Source organism: Thamnophis elegans, chromosome 8 (genome assembly GCF_009769535.1).
Source record: "Thamnophis elegans isolate rThaEle1 chromosome 8, rThaEle1.pri, whole genome shotgun sequence".
In the NCBI taxonomy this organism is placed as follows: Eukaryota; Metazoa; Chordata; class Lepidosauria; order Squamata; family Colubridae; genus Thamnophis; species Thamnophis elegans.
In genome coordinates, this window is record NC_045548.1 from 21,121,960 (window position 1) to 21,132,739 (window position 10,780).

Consider the following 10,780-nt stretch of genomic DNA (forward strand, 5'->3'; position numbering starts at 1 on the left):
GTGTGTGTGTTTGTGTGTGTAAAAGGGATAGGCTATACCATCTGTCTCAGATCTATTTGCAAAATTCTTTCTTGATTGTTTTAGTTCCTCCCCCCATCCATCGCAAACTGTTGACTTTTCCAAAAATTGGACTCTTTTCTTGTGTTTCTTTGAAAAGGATCAAGTAAATCAAGTAAATTCCTAGGAGATTCTTAATCATAGTAGGTGCTGCAGACTGAGTGCATCAAATTCACAGAGTGTTATAACAACACATGGACACAGATTATTTAGCATATGATGAAAGATGTTTATACGTGTGCAGGAATCACAGGACTTTTTTAAAAAAAAAATGTATATATATATATTTTCAGAAACATTGCTGAGAGAACTTGTAAATACTAAGCAAATACAACATGAGCTTCAGAAAGCTGGTTTCATCACTATCAGAGTCTAGCAATTCAGTAGTATGCTTTTAATGTACAATTCAGTTTCATCAGTTGATAATCATCTTCATTTGGGAATGTAAACTAGAGGAAGAATCTGAGAAGAAGAAAAAATGCAATTTTCTCTTTTATAAGATGACACCCCTTCCCCCAAAGTTAAATATCCATATTTTTATTTCTCATAAAAGAGCTCTATTATCAGAAATATGACTCTTAGAAGTGGAATTTGGAAAACAAAATTTATCATGTAATCCAATATCTTCCCCCCTTTTCTAGATTTAGATCTGCTTTTAATTTTTTTTATTCCACATTATTTGTAAAAATAACTTGAGGCGGCAAACATACCTAGTACTCCTTTCTCTTACTTTCCCCATAACAACAACCCTGTAAGGTGGGTTGGGTTAAGAGAATGTGATTGGCTCAAGATCACCCAGTTGGTTTTAATGCCTAAGGTGGGACTAGAACTCACAGTGTTCTGGTTTCTAGCCTGGTATCTATCCACTAGACCAAGCTGGCTCTCTTTTAACTGTTTACTCCAGTTCTGCATTTCGTTTTCTTGGATTTCTTTTAGAAGTGGCATCTATCGTTGTTACTCAGTTAAATCATTAGAAAATTCTGCCATATTGTATTGATTCACTACAGGCTTCACTAGTTTGCTGCTGCTGATAAGCCAAATTCTATGATTCTATAGAAACCAGTTTGACAGCCTCTTTAATATTTTCAATCAAAACAAATCCGCTTATGGAAAGGGATTCCAAAACATTAGCTGCAAACCATTCTATTTTCTGCTTGTTTTATAATATTCCTTTATTATTTTTACAACTTTCTCTGTCTTTTATCTTTTAAACATTTTGCATTTGATAAGCCACCCAATAGATGTCTATGAATGTTTGTATGTGCATATGTTTGTGTTGTAGCCCAGCAGAAGCCGTTGGAGCTGCAAACAGACTCCGCCAGCAAGAGGCCTTATGAGTTGGCTCTGGAAGAGGTGGAGGACCCTGGATAGGGTTCCGACTCTGAGCAGGGCGCAAAGAGGCTGGTTGGCCACCAGGAGGCACCTGAGGCATGGAGCAGCGGTGAAATCCGAAGGGAGTGTGCTCCTCAGGCCTTGGAGCAGTGGTGAGTAGACAAGGGAGGTGGTCCTGGATGCCCAGCAATGCCGGGCAGATTGACGTAAAGAACAACTACACAGATACAAAAGATAATTGGACTCAGGTGGTTGTAATTAGGCTCCTTTCAAGATTGTATTTAAGGAGAGACTTTGTCAGGAATCTGGTTGTAGGATTCAACTTATTTCTTAACACTGGAGAAGCTGTTATCTGTATCTGTCAAAGTCTGAATTGCTGCCAAGGTTCTTATCTGTTTGTCTGCTTGGGCTTTCAGCCACCGAGGTTTATGTTTCCTGCTAATAAAGTGCTGTGGAATTTCCAGCTAAGCTTGTCTCAGCATTTGTTACTGGACAGAGGAGGGGGTCAGAACATGCTTTTTTTATAATAAATTTTGATAATAAATAAATAAATAAATAAATAAATAAATAAATAAATAAATAAATGCTTGTATGTTTGTGCAGAACATATACACACATATGCATATATGCTACAATATCTTTCAATTATATACAAAAGCAATATTTAAAGATGGGAGTGGGCTGTTCATAGGTGAGGAGACAAGAAAGCAGCAGCTTTGTATTACTTATTATTAATTATTTACTGCAATAATTCTTGCCTTGGTGCAAGGATTAAGAACCGTGGTGGTGCAGTGGTTAGAGTGTAGTCCTGCAGGCTACTTCTGCTGACTGCCAGCTGCCTGCAATTGGGCAGTTCAAATCTCACCAGGCTCAAGGTTGAGTTAGCCTTCCATCCTTCCGAGGGTAAAATGAGGACCTAGATTGTTAGGGACAATATGCTGATTCTATGAATGACTTAGAGAGGGCTGTGAAGCACTATGAAGTGGTATATAATCTAAGTGCTATTGCTTCCAAAGTATTGTAATACCCTCATTATGTATGACATGCTCCAGGGAAGAAATGGTGGACTAAAGATGTCTTTTAAAATGGTGCCAGTGACCATGAAGAAGTGAAGAGCCAGAGGGTAGAACAGCTTTTCAATAATTTTTTCCAGGCAAGGAGAGGACTTAAGTTTTTCCAGGGTTCCATGTTCCTCATGAGGTGACTGCAAGAATAGTGAACTCAGAGGTTCAGAGGTCTGGAAGAAAAGAGAGTAGACACTACGTTTCTTTTCTAATAACTTTTGGAAGCTTCCTTTTCTAATCACTTTTAGAAATTGCTCCTTAACTGTTTTTCAACTATTGGAAACATTTGGACTGACATAGTTTTCTTCAATCCTTTGTGAAGTTGTCTGGATTCCTTAAAGGTGGGGCTGCTTTCCAGAAGGTAAAGAGGCAGTGAAGCTTGGAAAGTTTGGTCAATAGGAAGAGAGTTAAAATGCTTCCTCCCTAGCTGTTCCCAGTATATTTATAGTTATGAAAATAGCTGCTTAAATCTGGCAAGATTATGTCTGTAGGTAAAGAACAACAAAGGAAGTAATTATTCATGTTGTTCTTGGTTCTTGGATCCTGATATCAAGGAACTTTTAATTACAAATTTAAAACCTTTTTTAATTAACAAGAAAAGAGTGATTAAACCTTTCATTTAAAAAATGAAATACGATTTTGGAATCAATTAATTTGATTTTAAAAATCAGAATGAGATAAGACTTTAAAAATTGGAACCACTATAGTGACTTTCTAATATTGAATAAAGCAAAATATTTTAACATTGGATATGCTGAAGAATATTTTTAACAATAAACCTGGAAGACCGTAAGAGCCTCTATAAATAGACTTGTCTAAATGCTGTTATGAAAGATCAAGTCCTACATGAGAACTGAGACTGACTTGGAAGTGGATTTAGAAATGACAGGTACAAGAATGGCATGGAAAAAGATGCTACGCTGAAGCCTTAATAATTAAAAGGGATATACAAACAACAATCAAGAAAGTGACCTGGGTAACTTTCCTATATTGGATTCACAAAAGAGGCTTGTGAGAATTTGAAAGAATTTTATGAGAAATGACAAAAAAATGAAAAGATATAAAGTTCTGACATTATTTGAAGGGAATAAGGATCAATGCCTGTCTTGGCTTAATGAAAGCTGTGAGAATGCCCTTCCGAAATGCCCAGATAGAATTGTTTTGAAAACATTGAAAAGTTTGTTTTAAAACTTTTGCACAACTCCACTCTGTAAAGAAAAATAAGGTGAGCTTCATTTTAAGAAAAAGCAGTAGCATAGGATGTAAGTAACTGCCAGTGGGGTGGGGGGTTTACCATCATTTGAATGGTACAACATTTAGTTACACAGCTGCCTTAACTTTTAGGGTATGATGTTAGATCAGCCAGCTGCAAAATAATATAAATAAGGGAGCAAAGTATTCATAAACAGGTACTTGCTCAATAGAGTAAGGATCTGCTTTTTTATGCCTGGGAAAATTCTGGACCAAGACCATAGTATTTGGTTTTTTTTTTTCAAGTTACTGCTCAAATGATTTTCTTTTTACTTTTGAGCTAAATAAGACAGTGATCTGTGCAGAACAACTGATGTAGTGGAATGTGAGCTTAGATTGTTGGCATCGAAGACAGCAGATAGGTTCTCGCTCAGTGATTTTGACCGGGAAGAACTTGGCATCCTTCAAGATGAAAGTAATGCTGTTAATGAAGAGATTGAATAAGAGTGGAAAGCTAGAATGCTTCCCTTCGTAGAAATAATTTAACACCTTTTGTACAAATAATTGAGTCATAAGGCTTTTTGTATAATACCTGACTTGAAAAATGATACTTATGTGAGGTCTCATTACTAAATTCAACATCCTGATATCAATATCAAATGTTTTGAATTTGAACCATTGCTAGTTTTGACCTATAGACTGAACAGAATTCCATGCATGCAATACAGTTTTCTGTTGGTGATGTTAAGATACTAATCAACAAATTTTTAGAGCTGTAAAATATTGGGTAAGGCTCCCATCCAGATTTTTGACTAACCAAACTTCATGCGATTGAACAAATGAGGTATATATTTAGAAAACATTCCTACTGGTTTTCCCAAGGGATGCAAATACTCACTGATTCAATAGCTGTGTAGTTTAAGAAAGGGATATCAGATATTTCCACACAAATTGATCTCACTACCATTGGAAATTAAAAAAAATGTCCCTTAGTATGCATTAGCAATCACACTTATATACCCCTTCACAGTGCTTTTATAGCCCTCTCCAAGTGGTTTACAGAATCAGTACATTGCCCCCAACAATCTGGGTCCTCATTTTACCCACCTTGGAAGGATGGAAGGCTGAATCAACCTTGAGCCTGGTGAGATTCAATCTGCCAAATTGCAGGCAGCCGGCAGTCAACAGAAGTAGCCTGCAGTACTGCATTCTAACCACTGCACTACTGTGGCTTGTAAAAAAGAACTAGAGCAGAATACGAGCCATTTTTAAAATATATCACTACTTCCTCTCTTCAATCCATCTTGACAAAATTTGGGATGCAGCTATTCTGACTGAGGCTTTCCAAGAGTACAAAATAAAGCAAACCCCCAGCAAAAAAACCACATTTTATTAATTTATAGTGAATTCTGTTCATTCACCACTGGCAAGTCTTTCAAAGGAGGATTTATGGTCAAACACCTTATCTGGCTTGGAGAGCTGACAGGCCGATATGTAGATAACTTGGCAAGGAGTCTCAGAGAGTCACTAACAAATTATTGAACTAATTGTGTCTTGTAAACTCCACTCCCCTTTCGCTCCTCTTTTATTTCCTCTGGGGGGGGGGACACTCATTGTCTGGCCTTACTCCCAAGTCGACACCTGCTCTTTAGTTTTTCCCTTCATCTGGCAACTCTGCACATTCACATACTAGGAACAGGCTCCAGCTGTTCGTCTGCCTCACTGCTGTCTGACAACAGCTGATAACTGGCATACGGCTCTGGCCCCCTCTCTGCCTCTGACACAGAGCCTTCATCAGAGCCTTCCCCAGGCACCAGGACTGGTCCATGATTCTCCCCAATCTCCTTATTGTCCAAATCTGTTACTTTTGAGGACTGAAAGGAGGGAGGCGACCACAGGGTGAACGATAACTTTATTTATTAACACGTAAGTATGACAGCGATTCGAGAGAAACACGGTGCGCGCCAAACTATATATACTGACACATCAACCAATAGGAGCCCGGGGCTTGGGCAGCAACAGCTGTCAAGATCCCGGTCCAATGAACGCTAACAATCTGCCGGCAACAGCCTCCTCCGCGTCCTAGCCAATCAGGACGGAGGAGGCTGTTGCTGACCTCCAAAAGGTGCTGAACTCATTATTAACCAATTTATTGGTTTGCAAGTCTCATGAATATTCAATACCCCTTCCCCCCAGTTCCGCGCATGCTCCCCGGGTGGAGCATGCGTAGTCCTGTAAATAGGCGGGGCGGTGCCGGACCCGCCCCGACCTTCGCAGTTCCACAGGAGTCGTCGGCGGAGGTGGACCTCCTTGTGGTAGCTCCTCCCGGAAGGGGGTGTAGCTCCAAGGCACGCCTTCTTGAGAAGGCCCAGAAGGCGGGCTCAACGGCAATGGTGAGCTGGGGCGTGGAGGCGAGTCCTGGATGACAGAGTTAGGTCTGGGCGGAGTGTCACTGGGAAAAAACATAGCTAGAGGTGGGGCCCGTTCCGCGGCGGCTTGAGCGTTCGGTTGGAGTCCCCTGCAGGGGGTGCTCGGGTAGGCTGGGCCTGGTGTGGTGAAGGCCCAAGGCTTCGACTCTCCGGATTGAGCTTCTGGTGTTTGATAGGAGAGGCCTGGTGTGGCGAAGGCCTCAAACTGCAACCCCGGACAGGCGGTGCTGACTTCAGTAGGGTCCGGGCTGTCGGCCGGTGGCGGGAGGCGCCTCCTTAGTTGATCCAGGTGGCGCCTCCATTGGGATCCGTCAGCCAATCCGACCCTAAAAGAACAGGGGCCTGTCAGGGCAGTTACGGTGGCTGGAACCCATTTTGTAGGCCCAGAAAATGCTCGGGCCCATACTGTGTCCCCCAGTTTAAACAAACGGGGAGGGATAACCCCCAGGTTGCTCGGCTGATCCCCTGAATACAACGGGTGTAGCCGATCCAGGGGAGTCCGCAGACGCCGGCCCATCAAGAGCTCCGAGGGGCTTCGGTTGGTTGTTGGGCAGGGAGTGGAATGTTGGCTTAGCAGGTAAGCCGCCACTTTCTCCTGCCAGTCGCCCCAGTCCATACGGCCCAGGGCCTCCTTCGCTGAGCGGACCGCCCGCTCCGCCCGGCCATTGCTGGCCGGGTGGTACGGGGCTATGGGCGCATGCCGGATCCCTTGCTCGGCCAGAAACTCTTGAAACGTGGTGGACATGAATTGGGGCCCATTATCCGAAACTATCAAGTCCGGCAACCCATGGGTCGCAAATAGCCTCCTCAAAGCCCGGACCGTACTCTCAGCCGTGGTGGAGCCCATCAGGACCAGCTCCACCCAGCGGGAGTAGGCGTCCACCACAATCAAGAAATTCTGGCCGTGGAAGGGACCAGCGAAATCCAGGTGGAGGCGTGACCATGGGCCTCTCGGAGCCTCCCACTCGCGAGCAGGCCCAGCTGGGAGGTTTGGCCTTGATTGTTGACACGGAGTGCAGCGGCCAACATAGGCTGCTATCTCTGAATCCAGCAAGGGCCACCAGACATAGCTACGGGCTAATGCCTTCATTCACGCTATGCCAGGGTGGTCCTTATGGAGCAGGGATAGGACTTGTGGCCGCAGCGCAGTGGGGATCACTACTCGATCCCCCCAAACGAGGCACCCCCCGTGGAGGGAGAGCTCCGCTTGTCGAGTTTTAAAGGGCCGGAAGCCCTCTGTCACCTTGTCCATGGGCCATCCCCTCAAAACCCAGGAAGTGACCTGGGAGAGGATAGGATCGGCCTTAGTGCAGGCCGCGACATCCGCGGCAGAAATGGGGAAACCGGAAGACGCGATGGAAAGAATGGAGAGACTGGGCACCTGGGCGGTATCGGTCTCCGGCAAGGGGCAGCGGCTTAGGGCATCGGCGTGCCCTAGCTGCTTGCTCGGACGGTACTGCAGCGTATACGAGTACGCTGCGAGGAACTCCGTCCATCTAGTCATGCGGGGAGAGAGGATGGGGGGGTCGGCTTGTCGCCTGCCAGAAGCCCAAGGAGTGGCTTGTGGTCGGTGACAAGAGTGAAAGGCCGACCATAGAGGTAGTCATGGAACCTCTTAATCCCGGACACTGCAGCCAGAGCCTCCTTGTCGATCTGGCTGTAATTTCGCTCCGCTGAGGAGAGTGTCCGGGAATAATAGGCCACAGGGGCCTCCGAGCCATTCGGGAGGACATGGCTCAGGACGGCCCCGACTCCATAGGGGGAGGCGTCACACGCCAACGTCAGTGGCATCCTGTCATTGTACTGAATCAGGACTGCCGCTGACGTCAGAGTCTCTTTGACAGCCGCGAACGCATGCGCTTCGCGGCTTCCCCAGCGCCAGGCCGCAGATCAGTCGAGCAACCGATGCAGCGGCTCGGCTAGTGACGCCTTGTGCGGTATGAAAGGGGCGTAGAAATTCAGGAGCCCTAGGACCGCCTGCAGCTCCGCCTTGGAGGTGGGTGCCGGGGCATTCCTAATGGCTGGTACGTTAGAAGGCGTGGGGTGGATGCCTTGGGCGTCAATCATGAAGCCCAAGAATTCCACCTTTGGGACAGCAAACGAACATTTGCTGCGTTTAAGTTTTAGGCCCGCACCCCTGAAACGACTGAGGACCTTCCGGAGTACTTCGATGAGTTCTGAGCTGCTGGAAGCAGCGATCAGAACATCATCGAAATACGGAACAATGCCCGGTAGCCCATGGAGCAGCCGCTCCATGAGGCTTTGGAAGATCCCCGGGGCCACGGAAACGCCGAATTGAAGGCGGCGACAACGGAAAGCCCCATGATGGGTGATGATGGTTTGGGCAGCCGCCGCATCGTCATCCACCGGGAGCTGTTGATAGGCCTGCGCCATATCCAGTTTGGCGAATGTGCAACCCTGCCCCAGGGAGTGGAGCAGGTGTTGCACTACAGGGACTGGATAGGGGTTTGCCTGAAGGGCCAAGTTGATCGTCGACTTGTAGTCGGCGCAGATCCTCACCGACCCGTCTGGTTTAATTGGGAGGACAATGGGTGTCTCCCAAGGGGAATGATCAACGGGCTCGATGACTCCCTGCGCCAACAACTTATCCAGTTCGGCGTCAACCTTGGCCCTTAAGGCAAAAGGCACCCTACGGGCTTTCAGCCTAATGGGAGCAACCTGAGGGTCTAAACTTAAAGAGATGGGGGTGCCCTTATAACAACCCAACTGGCCATCGAAGACGTCGGCAAACTCCCTTAATGTGTCTTCGATGGAAGAGGGGACAACCCGGTGGACCCCTCCTATAGACAATCCCAGGGCTGGAAACCAATCCAGGCCCAAAAGGGCCGGCAGGTCGTCCCTAACGATTAGAATGGGCAGTTTCCCCTGGAATGGCCCATAGCGCACTGAGATAGGGAAGGATCCCAAAGTAGGAATCAACCTCCCTTGATAATCCCTCAGGGAAACCTCAGACGGCACCAAGTGGCTCTGGGGCACTTTGGGGCAGAGTTTAGAGAACAGGGACCAGGGCAGGAGGGACCGTGAAGAGCCAGAGTCCACCTCCATCCGGCACTGCTGACCTTCCAGCTGTACGGAGGCTGAGACTTTCCGGGCTCCTGCAGCGGCTTGGTTCGCCGCACTGTCAGAATTACTAGGTTGACAGGTGGAATAGCAATCTTCAGCCCGCCGCGGGGGCCGCTGCTGCTGGCAGCGCGGCTGCGCCTGGGAACGGCTGGAAGACTGCAGGAACGAGGGTGCCGGCAGTAGGGCCCTGCAGACTTTTGCTAGGTGGCCTTCCCCTTTGCATCTGAGGAAAATGGCATTGAGAAATGGGCAGGCCGGGCGTTTGTGACGGCCTCCGCATCCCCGGCAGGGCACCATGGACGCCGGTTGCGCCGCTGGCTGTGGTTTCGGCTTCCGCTTAGGCTGAGTTCTCATTTGTGCCACCACATCTTCCTCTGGGTCATCAAACGGCAGGTCGTCCTCAACCATATGGGCTTGAGTTGACGCTTCTGGAGGTGGCCGCTCCGGCGCAGATAGCTGCAGCCGCTCAATATCGGCCGTGGACTGCTCTGACAGTTCTGCTGCCCTGGCAGTCTCCACGGCCTGAAGCAGGGTGATGCGGTGGTTCCGGAACAGCAGGAGAGGAAGAAGCTGCACTTTTCTTCCTCGGTCTGAGCTTGATTCTTTGAAGCAATCAAATAACACTCAAACCTCTCCATAAAACCCTCCCATGATTCTCCGGCAGAACCAAAGGGGGCAAAGGGAGGCAGAGCAGACGTCATGTTGACAGTAGTGAAGGGAGAGACGATGATAAGACAAAAAAATTTTCTTCTTCCAGGCAGTATCCGTTGCCGGTCTACACGGCGGCAGCTAACTGCTTGTCTCTCTCTTTTCACCCTAGCGTCGTGGAATCGCAAATCCCACCTTCGTCGCCAGTTTTGAGGAGTGAAAGGAGGGAGGCGACCACAGGGTGAACGATAACTTTATTTATTAACACGTAAGTATGACAGCGATTCGAGAGAAACACGGTGCGTGCCAAACTATATATACTGACACATCAACCAATAGGAGCCCGGGGCTTGGGCAGCAACAGCTGTCAAGATCCTGGTCCAATGAACGCTAACAATCTGCCGGCAACAGCCTCCTCCGCGTCCTAGCCAATCAGGACGGAGGAGGCTGTTGCTGACCTCCAAAAGGTGCTGAACTCATTATTAACCAACGGAGCCTATTTGCAAGTCTCATGAATATTCAATAGTTACCAGCTGTTCTGGCTGCAACAACAGTGGGCCACAACAACAGCAAATGTCTCTGCTATATCTAAAGGCTGCTCCAAGAAAATTCCTTATATCCAGGTGTCTCTGCCTTTGACATCTACAAGATATTTCCCATCATGTTTTCACTGTCCAACTTAAGCTACAGCCTGCTACAAATAATTGGATCCTCTCCTTCTTATGAAATCACAATGGCCAGATAACTGTAAGATTGAACTTTCATGGAAAAACCAGATTCTCTGGTATTTAGTTGTCTTTAGCTATGAAGCAGCTCAGCAACATAAATAATTTCATCCCCTCTATAAATCTAACTTCACTTGATTTTAATTACAACTTGTTTTTAATTATTCTTAATTGGTTTTTTAATCCTGATAGGCTGAATTTGCCCATTAATCACATTTTCATTTTTTATTGTATAATCAATAAGTAAGTC